This window comes from Bison bison, unplaced genomic scaffold (assembly GCF_000754665.1).
Source record: "Bison bison bison isolate TAMUID 2011002044 unplaced genomic scaffold, Bison_UMD1.0 scf7180017864304, whole genome shotgun sequence".
Lineage (NCBI taxonomy): Eukaryota > Metazoa > Chordata > Mammalia > Artiodactyla > Bovidae > Bison > Bison bison.
Window position 1 is genome coordinate 11,538,879 of NW_011494876.1, and position 13,285 is coordinate 11,552,163.

General features: G+C 41.5%; 1 protein-coding gene across 1 annotated transcript in view; it reads right to left on the bottom strand.

Annotated features, from left to right (window-relative positions):
• CACNA2D3 (calcium channel, voltage-dependent, alpha 2/delta subunit 3) overlaps positions 1-13,285 on the bottom strand; it is a 904,008-nt gene that overhangs the window by 247,038 nt on the left and 643,685 nt on the right. The gene's annotated exons all lie outside the window — the stretch shown is intronic.

Genomic DNA, 13,285 nt, shown 5'->3' on the forward strand with positions numbered 1-13,285 from the left:
CTTCCAGTTGGATATTCTAAGCTGCTGGTTTTAATTAAAACTTAATTTGCGAAAATGTTTCATAATTTATGCATGTCATGTAATTCCTCTGAGACTATGAACTTGTAGCCAACTCAGAGCCATATAAGGAGACACTGTACTGAGAAGGACGGGGGAGGAAAGGGATGTAGAAAGAGAAGTACCAACAGGCTCAACAGAGGAAAGTCCTAATAGTTTGCTTCAGCCTCCCACCACCTGGATGTGCAGCCGCCTGGGAGAGACATGGGCCGTGATGTCTAAAAGTAGAGAGCCGTTTGGCAGGTCATAGACTCAGAGAACCAGAACAGTCATCAATGACCAGAATGGCCCTCCAAGAGAGGCCTTACCAGTGGAGATGGTGAGCCAAAAAACTTGAAATCCTCCAAAATAGATGTCTCCACAGAAGGAGACAAACAAAACAAAACCCTCAGAGGAAAATTAATGAAACTCATGAGTCTGCAATGAAACCATTACTTCACTCAACAGATGTCTTCAAGAGAGCTTGCAAGGATCTGCCAAACTGCTGGACCACAAATCTGTGTAGCAACTAAACTAGAAATATCGGGCCCCTAAGAAAGACAACCTCCCCTCAACACACATCCTTTATTAATTGCAAAATGAATTATCTCAAGTTACCCTCCATGTCTGCAGTGGAGAGAGTATATAGACAGTATTTGACATTAAAAAAAAAAAGAGAGGAAACAAATGTTCTGCCAGAAATAAAGGTAAACAAGTGTTCTGCATACTCACAAAGGAGAGACCATGTCAATGGTATACTTTGTAGTGGCCAATCTGTTAAGTCATACATTTCATGGATAGATTTATTTCTATCTTTATTTCTCTCTCTATTTCCATCTCAGGGGCTTCCCTCATAGCTCAGTCAGTAAAGAATCTGCCTGCAGTTCAGGAGACCCGGGTTCAATTCCTGGGCCAGGAAGATCCCTTGGAGAAGGAAATGGTAACCCACTCCAGTGTTCTTGCCTGGAGAATCCCATGGACAGAACAGCCTGGTGGGCTACAGTCCATTGGGTCACAAAAGTCAGACACGACTTAGTAACTAAACCACCACCACCACCATCCCTATCTCAAAGGTTCAGCTTGGTCCTTGCCACTTCCTGTCACCTATGAAAAACTTAATAAGCTCTTAAGTAAAAGCAAGAGATAATACAGTTCTTTCATCCGTCAAGCCTGTATCTTATAGAAGTGGATACAGTAAAGGGTAATGGTATGAGCTGTGGGTGACAGTTGAACCTGTGATGATACTGTTAGGGGATTCTTCAGGAAACCCCCAGCTCTGTGATTCTAGTCTATGAGAAGTTTATTTCTATGCAAATTTTCTTTTTCTTATATATTGCTCTCACCTTAGCCCATCAGTACATATTTTTATGTTTACTTGCACAAAGAATGGCCAAAGCCACCTGTTGAATAATATTGGCTCTCTTTTTGCATATAAGCACTTCTCAAGTCAAGATTGGATCCTCTTCACTAACAATGAGAGCAGGTACATGCTGAGCATTTATGCTAAACCAGGGCTAAGTGCTCTGAATGTGTCCTCAGGAAAAATCCTCAAGACCACTGTAGAGGCCAAATACAATCACCTACATTTTAAAGACAGGAAAACAGACTGACTCTAAACTCCATTTTGTTTGTTTGTTTGTTTGTTTTTGAAATGAGTTAATAAGTCAAATAATCCAATTAGTCTTTTTCTAAAAACTAAGAATAATCTATTAGTGCATAATTAAGAGAATATAAAGTAAACATAAAAATGAAGTGGCCTGCTTGCTAATAGGGTAGAAAAGAGCTTTGTCGACTAATCAAGCCTGCTGACATACTGATCACCATACTACTTCAGGCTTCTTTTTTGCATGTTTAGAAAAGAAGATCTATTAATATACTGGGACTGCTAATCTCTCAAAATACACTTGCTCCCCATCCCCCCAAATCTGGCATTTGGCAATCTTTAAGTACTTTTTTCCAAACACATGTTCCTATAATGCTGAAGTCTGTGTGTATTTCCAGTAAAGCTTTTCTCATGGTCTTGACTGACTTACAATTAAATCATAAAACAGAGTAACTCATTGAATATCTTCATTTCCTAGCACCTTTATTGTTCCTTTTATTTTACAAAACAATTTTTGTCTTACTTAAGAAAGTCCGGTTCTATCACGGCCACTTTGGTTCAAATCTCAAAGAGCCTAATATACTTCTGAAGTTCATCTTTAAGAACTGCTGCTGCTGCTGCTGCTAAGTTACTTCAGTCGTGTCCAATTCTCTTTGACCCCAAAGTTGGCAGCCCACCAGGCTCCGCCATCCCTGGGATTCTCCGGCAAGAACACTGGAGTGGGTTGCCCTTTCCTTCTCCAATGCATGAAAGTGAAAAGCGAAAGTGAAGTCGCTCAGTCGTGTCCGACCCTCAGCGACCCCGTGGACTGCAGCCCACCAGGCTCCTGTGCCCATGGGATTTTCCAGGCAAGAGTACTGGAGTGGGGTGCCATTGCCTCTCCACTTAAGAACTAGAGGAATACAAACGCCAAAAACTGACCTATAAAAGTTTGCCATTCACACCCAGTACATGTCAGGCAACATAATACAGAAATCAAGAGAAGCATAAGAAAGGCTATTTCACAATTACACTGACTTAGTATAGTATCATATTTAAATAAAAATTACCTCAATGTCATATCCAATAAACTGTCATTGTCTTTAAATGTTTATAAGATAAGCATTATTATTTGGTAAAATTAATCTAAAAGCAATATGCTTTCAGTCTTGAATATGAATAAATAAATAGAACAATTTAATTAAATAGTCTTAAAGGTAAAACAAACTAATATTCATGTCATCTCTTATTTCTATTTTTCTACTGCGGTTGAAATGGGATAACTTATACTGCATTAACCCTCCTGTCACAAACAACAAGATAACTGGATATAGTACAAAAAAGAAACAAATGTCCTTTGATATTGGTCAATAATCAGCACTGACTTTGTTTCTTCAAAGAAGGCAAAACAATAAGGTGAGACTCGTGATCACTCTAATACATTACCTGGAGTCATTTGCAAGACCCCAGAACAGGGAAGATAATGACGATTAGAAATTAGAAGTTACACCTAATTGAGGGGGAAAGAATCAAAGCTTATAGAGGCTGAGGTGGCTGGCATTTGCAAGGTAGAGCACTGGAGAGAGAAAGTATTGAGTCACTTTACAGTTAGGACACCAGATGTCCTGAAGTAAAGGGTAAGTAAGCCATTTTTGATACTCCCTGTCCAGACTCCTGATGCAGCATTCAGAGCATATGAAAATTATTGTTCCACACCACTATATTTGGGGATGTTCAGTAAGCAGCAATAGTAACAGATGGTAAATATCATGATCCTTGTTTTAAAAGGAGAAAACTACCTCATGAGAGTGACTTGAACAGATTAGCGCGGGTGGCAGTGGCAGAGCAAAGGTATAAACCTACTTTATCTGCAAGTCACTGCACACCCTGATCTAGACAGAAGTCCCTATTATGATACCACTTCATTCACCAGGGTTCTAACTCAGGGCTGTAAGAGGCTTTGGCCCCTTCATCACCAAAATGATGATCTGCTCCCATAACTCTCTTCTCTCAGGAAGATACTTGAGGTCAGGGTTGATATGCATGGGTTACAGAGCCAAAACTATCTCATTACTTAAACCTTTAGCAAAGATATATACCCAAAGTCTACACTTACAAAGCTCAAGCAGCTCAATCAGCCATGAATTCTGGGCATTTATACAAGAGTTGGTTGAAACGTGAGCTTAAAAAAATTCTAGCCAAACAGCTGCAAATAACACAGGAAGTAAAGGACTAAAACCTATTAAGAGTCTTGGCTCCCCCTTTGGTGCAGTCGAGGGATTTCAGGGGGTGAACCAACAAGTATTTATGATAACAGAGCAAAAAATAATTAAATCATTTCCTTCCTAGAAAGATGACTAACTCAGGACAGTTGAGATGGGTTGGCATTTTCTACTTTCTGTTATCTTTTTTTCCCTTTATACAATACCAGTTTATTCTCTGCATAGCTATATGTCTTATCATCAGAACTGAACACTGTCTTTGCAGACGCAGAAGTGTAGCTGGATTTGCTTAGATTCGTAGGCTATAAGATCTGGAAGGAAGATGGACAGAACAGCGTTTTGTCTGAACAAAATTTGTCCCTTCTTCTGGTAATAGCACCACATTTTCTTGTGAGACAAAACCTGTCCCCTACACTCAGGTCTTGTGGCAAGACTGGGGCTGACTCCTCTTATCCTCTAAATCCAAGGGAGACATGTGACTCATGCCTGGTAAATCAGAATGCTCCATCCTGTTGACTACTGTGATTGGCTCAGAAAGAGATAACACACGACTGAAGTCATGAGAGTCGGCACTAGGGTCTCAGCTAGAATCATAGACTAAAAAGAGATTATTTTTTTCTTCTGAGGGAAAGGGGTTCCACTGGCAAAATATAAACCTGGAGCCTGTTGGTGACAGTCATCAAACCACAGGAAAGGAGAATCTCACTGGAGAATAAAGCTGCACAGAGAAAAGTGAAGCCAAGAGATGGCAAGAGGCAGACTCCTGACTGCACTTGGGCACTTGGGTCCAGCCATGCCTGAGGAGATCTACACTATGACATTTCAGTTTTATGGTTCAATAGATCCTCCTTAATCACACAAGTCTGACTGAGCTGGATTTCTGTCATAGTCAAAGAGATCTGATTCACTAAGGCAGTGTATTATCAACTGTCTACATACCAGTGGTTCATGAACTCTGCTTTGTGGAACCTCCAAATTCTGTGAACCAGAGGCCCTGACCTCAAATTAATCAAGGCCACTCTTATTTTCATATGATGGCTGCTACGATTTTATTTGAATAAATTAGTTGTACTAATTAAGAGGAAGAAGAATAAAAGAAGCTATTCAATTCAACTACCTAATTTTAGAGGTCTAGAAAAGCCATGTGGCTTTTACAAAGCAAGTCTGTGACGGGAGTATGCCTGGTCTCTACCAATCCATCCAGAACACAACCCATTATCCCCAAATGCTGCCAGTACTTCTCACATCAGCTTTGGGTCTTGCTTCTGGAATGGAAGTGGATCTATGGCTTCCAGTCACTACACCCAAACACATGGGAGGATCCAGCATGGACTTCCAGCATTGGGTACCTGTATACCTTCAGGACAGAGCTGCATACCTGCCGTGCTCTGATCAAACAGCCCAGGTGTCACTCTTGCAGAGTGTATGAAGGGACCGTAATCATTTAGGGAGCCAGCTGCTGCTGCTGCTGCTGCTAAGTCGCTTCAGTCGTGTCCGACTCTGTGCGACCCCATAGATGGCAGCCCAGCAGGCTCCCCTGTCTCTGGGATTCTCCAGGCAAGAACACTGGAGTGGGTTGCCATTTCCTTCTGCAATGCATGAAAGTGAAAAGTGAAAGTGAAGTCGCTCAGTCGTGTCCGACTCTGTGCGACCCCATGGACTGCAGCCTACCAGGCTCCTCCGTCCATGGGATTTTCCAGGCAAGATTTAGGGAGCTAACTAGTGAGTAAAAGACAATAACAACCTGAAGTCATGGTAGGCTTCATTGAAAGAGTCTCTTTAACTACAGTGGAAATGGTGTCCCCCAGAAAAGCACCAAGCAGGCACATGTTTTTATATTTTTAAAGATCACAGCACTGGAGAGCTTTGTTTAGAACTATCTTCTTTGACTCATTCTGGGCTGGTGAGGAAGTCCCACTTGTTTGCCAGGGAACAAATTTATTTCTGTACCCACTGCCTGTCAGAGTAAAGGGTAGAACTTCTTTTCAGTATTCTGAAATAGTGGTTTGGTTTTTGAAAAGACTTGTGGAATCTATCATCTTTAAAACTTAAAAGAAAGCAAAATCTTGTCACTTTTAAGACAAGTCAATTAAGTCCCATCTGTCTCAATGTGGCTGCCCTCTATTTTGAAGTGGAAAAAAAGAAGAGAGAGAGAGAAAATCCAAACTGGCAGTAATGTCCTTTTTTAATTGAATAAACCAACAGTTTTCTCATTCTAATGAGCATAAACTGTTTACAGAAAAGATTTTATTTAAATTACCCAGAGTGATTACTTTAAATGCACAGTTTGGTTAAAACCTACAGTCATAAATAATTAATTTCTCTTTTTAAAAGAATTATGCAAATTTAAGCCAGAAGGCTAAAAATGGAAAATGTCTAATTGCATGTGAACTGAGCTTGCATTTCTCTTCCTTGTTTCTTCGGCCTCCATGTTTCTGTCTTTGTTCTTGCTCTGAACACAAATAATACCTACCCTCACACTGCCCTGCCCATGGTCCTGAGTGTTCCTACACCCTCTAATTCTTTATATAATGAGACCAAGAAATGGGTGTGAACAGCTTTGGGTCATGCCCCAAATAATGCCATGTGCATGTGAACAGTAGCAGATTCTTGATAATGGAGAGAAGACAGAATCAATCGATCAGAACATGTTTCCTAAGCATCTATCCTATGCAGCCATTCTACTGAGTGAGCAGAGCTCGGAGGAATTAATTTCATATACGACCTATAATAATAATAATAATAAAAAAGTTAAATAAAACTACAAGGATAAAGATTAGATAGCAAAATCTTCAAGTGCCCAGAGGCAACGGCTGGTTAACAGTGCACAGTGAGAGACACCAAAGAAGCCAGGATTCTGAGCACTGAGTGGGAGCTTTCAAGTCAAACAACCTGAGAATCCTTGGTCCTTTTCACCTTTCCTGCCACTGTCTAGCAACAGAGATACCTCTGAACAAGCCAAGTAAGAGAAGTTCTTTCTAGACAATAGGCTGCTGTCTCAGGACCACAGGACACACAGAGCAGCGCCAGCTCAGCACAGCAGTGGGAGCACAGTGGCAGGCAAGGCCAGGCTCCAGAGGTGTGAGCACTGAGGGACATGAAGGGTGGGCTGTAAGTGCAAAGCTGGAGCTGTGCTGCGCCCACTCTCACTGCCAGTCATCGTGTACAGGAAGGAAGTGCCCTCAATAATTATCTTCAATAATTTGAGGAGGATAGCAGAAAGGCAGGAGGTGAGGGGCAAAGCAAATGTTGTGAATGACATCTGTTGTTGTTCAGTTGCTCAATCATGTCCAACTCTTTGTGACTCCATGGACTGCAGCACACCAGGCTTCCCAGACCTTCACTATCTCCTGGAGTTTGTTCATACTCATGTCCATTGAGTCGGTGATGCTATCCAACCATCTCATCCTCTGTTGCCCCCTTCTCCTCCTGCCTTCAATCTTTCCCAGCATTTGGGTCTTTTCCAGTGAATGACATAGGTATAAAGAATTGCCAACCCCTACCAGTTTATGCCCGTAGGGTATCATCTGCCCATTGGCTGTCTGTAAAGTTTTGAAATGAATACCTTCAGGTTGTACGTGCATGTTCTAGGTCACCACACTCCCCCAAACACAACCATAATTTTCTTCTACTGAGAGTTCTCTATGCACTTACTTCACCAACCCAGCTCCTGAGATCACTTATAGTTGGCATGGATGATCAACAGCACATGGATGTTAAAAGCATTGGCTTGCAGTAGCAGTGGAGAACCCTTTTTCAGCTGCCACAAAACCACCCATGAGAAGGGATTAGGCAGGCGCCTGGAGAGGACACTACAGCAGTGATCCCCACGACATCCCGCTGCAGCAGAGTCTATCATTGTCCTCCTGTTATATATGGTCGAACTAGAGGCACTGAAGGGTTAAGCAAATGGTCCCAGTGACACGGCTGCTAAGTGGCAGAGTCGATCTGAACCAGCCCCTCACTCCATCCCTGTGTCTTCAACCAGCATGGCACACCCCTGCTGCTTTTGTAAGTGACACACACACTTTACAAGGAAAGAAAAAGAAGACATTGCTCATTACAGTCATCCTTCAGTATCTGCAGACAACTAGTTCCAGCCTCCAACCCCTCCTCCCACCACACTACCAAACTCCTAGGATGCTCAAGACCCACATGTAAAACGGCATAGCAATTGTGTATAACCTGCACACAACCCTACACTTTGAAACATCTCTAGATTGCTGATAATACTTCATACAAATGCAAATGCTAAGGAAAGAGCTGCTGGCATAGCAAATTCAAGTTCTGCTTTTTGAAACTTTCTAGAAAAAATAATTCCATTATTTTCAATTTGAGGTTAGTTGAATACATAGATGCAGAACTCATAGATAAGAAGGGCCAACTATATACAAAAAAGTTTGAATCTTTCTCCAAAAGCTCCATTTTTGCAATTCTTTGGGAGAATGCATCGGGTGGATCTCAAAATGCAGAGCAACAGGCTGGGCCTGACACAGCCTCTGTGCCTTCTCCTGCTGGCCTCACTGAATGTGGGCATCACCCACTTTGGTTAGAGGAGCTTTAGAGAAAGCGCTAATAGCTCATACAGCTAGAGCTAAATAGCAATTTAATGAGCAATGAGTAAGTGAATCAGATGCACAGATGAAATTTCCATCCAAATAACCACAGGTTTCTCAATTAAGAGGAGAGAAAGCATGCTTGGCAAAACAGTTTGGCCATGGCCACGTGGATTTTCCCAGCCCACTTTCTGAATATGGCAGTGCACACAGATCCAGGGGTGATGATAATAATTTTACAGGACTCTCCACTTGCTTATCATAAAGGAATTCCAACACACCGCTAGATGTTTACATAGAAAGAAATTCAAATGAACTAGTCTCTTTATGAGAAAATAAACACAAATCTAATTTTAAAAGTAAATGTGTAATTATCTTATATTTTATAATGATAATAATGAAGGAAAAGACATAAGAAAAAAAAAAGAAAGCAATCCAGGGGGGTTCAGGCACAAGGTGAGTGTTTTAAACAGACAATAAATTCATTGGTTTTATTTTAATGCACTGCATTCTATTGAAGAATGGACAGGTGTTGTTTCTTAAAACAAATATCTCGTGTGATGTGATGGGGGTAAGGTGGCAGGACACTCCTGACTCAGGCTGCCAACCTGGAAGCTTTCCCGTAAAGCGGATTCTGGTGCCTTCTCCTCAGACCTCATGGAGGCCAGCTTTGTTTTGGGAATGGTGCCAGTAGGGTTTTTACCCCCTAGTGCCTACTGTGTGCTGAGCACTCACGCTTCTTACCTCCAGGCCTCCCTGCACCCAGGAAGGTCCTCATACTTTTTCCATTGGAAGACACGGGCCGGGAGTCACCCAGGCATGCCAGCCCGAAGGCAAAATAGACAGGAAGGACCAGTGTCTTCCTCTTCCTTGGTTTACTTCCTTGTTTGGATGAAGAACATCCTCCAGGAGCTTCTTGAGAAAGAGTGCCTAATTCTGATTTTGCAGTTGAGCTATTTTGATTCCTAAGACTTTGAATTCACTCCTACTTTTAGGACTTTCTCTGTTATCTGTGATATATTTAAAAAAAAAATCACAATATATCATCATGGGTCATTTTTTATGGCACTTGAGAGGTTTTTTTAAGCTAACAGTATTTTTCAAAATTGGTCCCCAAACCAGCACCACCAGCATCACCTGTGAGAAGTGTTAGGTGTGTTAGGAATACAAATTCTAAGCCCCACTTCACATCTACTGAATCACAGACTCTGGTGATAAATCCCAGCAACCTGTACTTTGTTATTGTTTTTGCTGAGGAATAACTGACATGTAATGACTTGATATTTATATATCAAATGCACTGTGAAATGATCACCACAATAAGACTGTTAACATCAGTCACCATACATGGTAACAAAATTATTTTTCTCGTGATAAGAACTTTAAAGATCGACTATCTCAGCAACTTTCAAATATGTAATACAGAATTCTTAACTACAGTCACCATGCTGTAAGCTATATCCCCCTCACTGTTTTGTAACTGGAAGTCTGTATTTTTGACCCCTTTAACCCATTTCTCCCAACCCCCAACCCACCTCCCAGCCCCTGGCAACCACCAATCACCTCTGCATATGACCTTAGGTTTTTTCACTTTGTTTTTTAGATTCACATGTAAGTGCAATCATACGGCAAAACCAAAACCTCCCCCTCAAAAAAAAAACCCTCCAAATATCTCTATGGGTATTTTCAAAAGTTATACAACCTTTCTGCCTGGAGAATCCCAAGGACGGGGGAGCCTGGTGGGCTGCCGTCTGTGGGGTCCTACAGAGTCCGACACGACTGAAGTGACTTAGTAGTAGTAGTATACAACCTTTCAATGCCTCGGTTTCATCATCTACAAATTGACATATCAGTAGCACCTATCTTGTAAGACTGCTATATATTTATACTTAATAATATATTTAATTTTACATTTAAATATGACAATGAACAGAGATTCCCTGGTGGCTCAGTGGTAAAGAATCTGCCTGCAATGCAGGAGACGAGAGTTTGATCCTGGGCTGGGAAGATCTTCTGGAGAAGGGAATGGCAACCCACTCTGGTATTCTTGCCTGGAGAATTCCATGGACAGAGGAGTCTGGCAGGCTATATTCCATGGGGTTGCAAAGAATTGGACACAGCTGAACTACTAACTCTTTCACTTTCACAATATCAATGATACATTATTTTCAGATAATTTGACATATGTCAAATTCTCTGTGTCAAGTTCTCTGATGTGTCAAGTTCAAGTTCTCTGATACACTGAGCCCATGGTAAGTATGTAATAAATGTGGGTGCAATTATTATCATTATTTTGGCTGCTCAAACAGTACTGCACAGACCCAGGGAATGGTATTTTTTTTTTTTCACTCAACAGTACTTATTAAGTGTCCCTTTCATACCTGATACTTAGAAGTGATCAAGGAAACTTTTAAATAACTGGGCACTCTTTCCAGAGGCAAATTCAGGCTATGGAGTCATTAATGGAATGGCTATCATAATGTGACTATTTTTAATATCCACTGTAACACTTTACGGAGAAGGCAATGGTACTCCACTCCAGTACTCTTGCCTGGAAAATCCCATGGATGGAGGAGCCTGGTGGGCTACAGTCCGTGGGGTCGCTGAGAGTTGGACACACTGAGCGACTTCACTTTCACTTTTCACTCTTATGCATTGGAGAGGGAAACGGCAACCCACTCCAGTGTTCTTGCCTGGAGAATCCCAGGGACGGGCGAGCCTGGTGGGCTGCCATCTATGGGGTCGCACAGAGTCGGACACGACTGAAGCGACTTAGCAGTAGCAGTAGTAGCAGTAGCACTTTAACTTCATGTTACACATTATAGTTTATGTAGCATATAGTCTAAACAGCAGCCAACCCTTATGAGGTTGGAAAACTGAAACTCAGGAAAGGGAAGTGATTTACATAAAGGTACATGGCCAATGAGGAGTAGAGCGATGACCTAACCCTCAGTCTTCAAATTCAAAGTTCAGTGATCTTTCCTCAATGTCCGTTCAGTTGTTAGGGGCCTCAGAAAGTTTTCAGAGTGGACTCTGGGAGCACAGTGCTGAGAAAGGCAAAGGTCAGTTCTTCAGTAACTCCAGGTTTCCCACCCCTGCTCATTTGGAGAATTTCAAGTGACTTTTTTGAGGCACACCTGATTCTCCAATGGATATTAACAGTAAGGCAGTCACTACAGAGCCACTGGAGTCTTGAGGGCAATAAAATATCTTGGCACCCCAACAAATGTGCCCCCACACTTAGACAGAGTACTTGGGTGAAGGTGGGACCTTCCTGAATCATCAGGCAGGAATAAAACTCACATCGTTCTTTCAAACAACAACGGTTTCCACAGCTCCACATTAGAAAATTTGGAAATCTAATATCATAAAAGCAAGCTGAAGTCATATATTTATGAACTAATTTACTCAGTCACACAGTGAACACTGATATGAGTACTGGGTACACAGCACACATACAAAGATAAAGAATCTACATGCTCTTTGAGATATCACTACCTTGTCCCCAGTTTTAATATTCCATACGTAAACTCAATCGGTTGCACTTTTTTTTCAAACCATGAATGGATCAGATGGATGCAAAATAAGAAATTGTTTATCCACTGGATTATAATTAAGTGATAAACTCATTACATTGATTTTTTTTTTTTTTTTGGTACTTTTAAACCTATCAGAATAAACAATGCCATTCTCTGTTTTTTATTTACCTACTAAATATCTATTAAGCATCAGCCCCTGGGCCAGGGAACATAAAAGATTTAATTATTACTCTGTGCTGGGATGCTACAAATGGGAGAGATATAGGAATTAAATAAAGATAACCACACTATATAACTGGGCTATGAAGTGAGAGCAGGAAGGAATCCCTAGAGGAGGCAGTACTTAAAAAGAGACTTTAAGAATGGAATTAAGTGTTAGGCAAACAGATTCAACCATAATCAGAATCAACTCACGTTCCTTCAAGTGGAGACTATTTTACCTGAATCAGAGTATACCACCCCGGAATATGACACCTTGGCATATGGATTATTTTGAACTTGAAGGCAATTGACAAATAGCAGATGCAGGAAAAGCTCTATACCCTCCCTCTTTGTGCTTAAAGGCAGGGTATAAATTTCCTTTTGTGAAGGTATCTCTCTTTCCTCTTCCACATCAGGAATAGGAAAACAACTCTTTATCATGGGAAATGTTCTTATCACCGCAGAGACTGCATGAGATTGAATCTGCAAAGCAGACCTTACTAAAGTAGTCCTCGTCTTCCATTAGTTTTCCTCCATAAACCTACCTTCCCACAATTTACCAGCTCTAGAAGCCCAAACTTCTGGGATCAGCCTAGCCTTTCGGCTAGGCTGCCGTGCCCTCTCTTCTCTTAAGAAGCAAGTCTGCTTTTTCACTTGTCCTATTTTCTTGTACAGAGCAATTCTGTTCTGCCCCTCTTTCATCTTAGGCTCTGCCCCTGGGCCTCTCTTTCACTTCCTAATGGTTCCAAATCTTCCCTGAGGAATTCTGATGTGAAGGGGAACATTTGGCAGTGATTGGGCCTAGAGGGAAGAGGTTAAATGTGGTTGCCTTCCCTTAAAAAAGAAAAACAGAAGTTGATTTTGGGAGGTTAGAAAAAACAGAGTTCAGTAAAGAAATGCCTGACAATGTCAACTGCTTTCCCTCCTGGCCTTGTGTAAAGCAGTCTGTGAGCAAAGGTTCAGACAAGGTTTTTGAGAGAGACAAACTCTTAGCCCCAAGGCTAATTGGAGAGGCTCTTAAAAGACCTCCAGTGCAATGTAGGGTCTCCTAGATTGCTCAGTTTCCTAAATCCCAAGGTTCAAATGCCCTGTCATTGCATGCTTTCAGGACACTTTGTTTAGTTCAGTTTTGTATTTGAAGTTTTGATC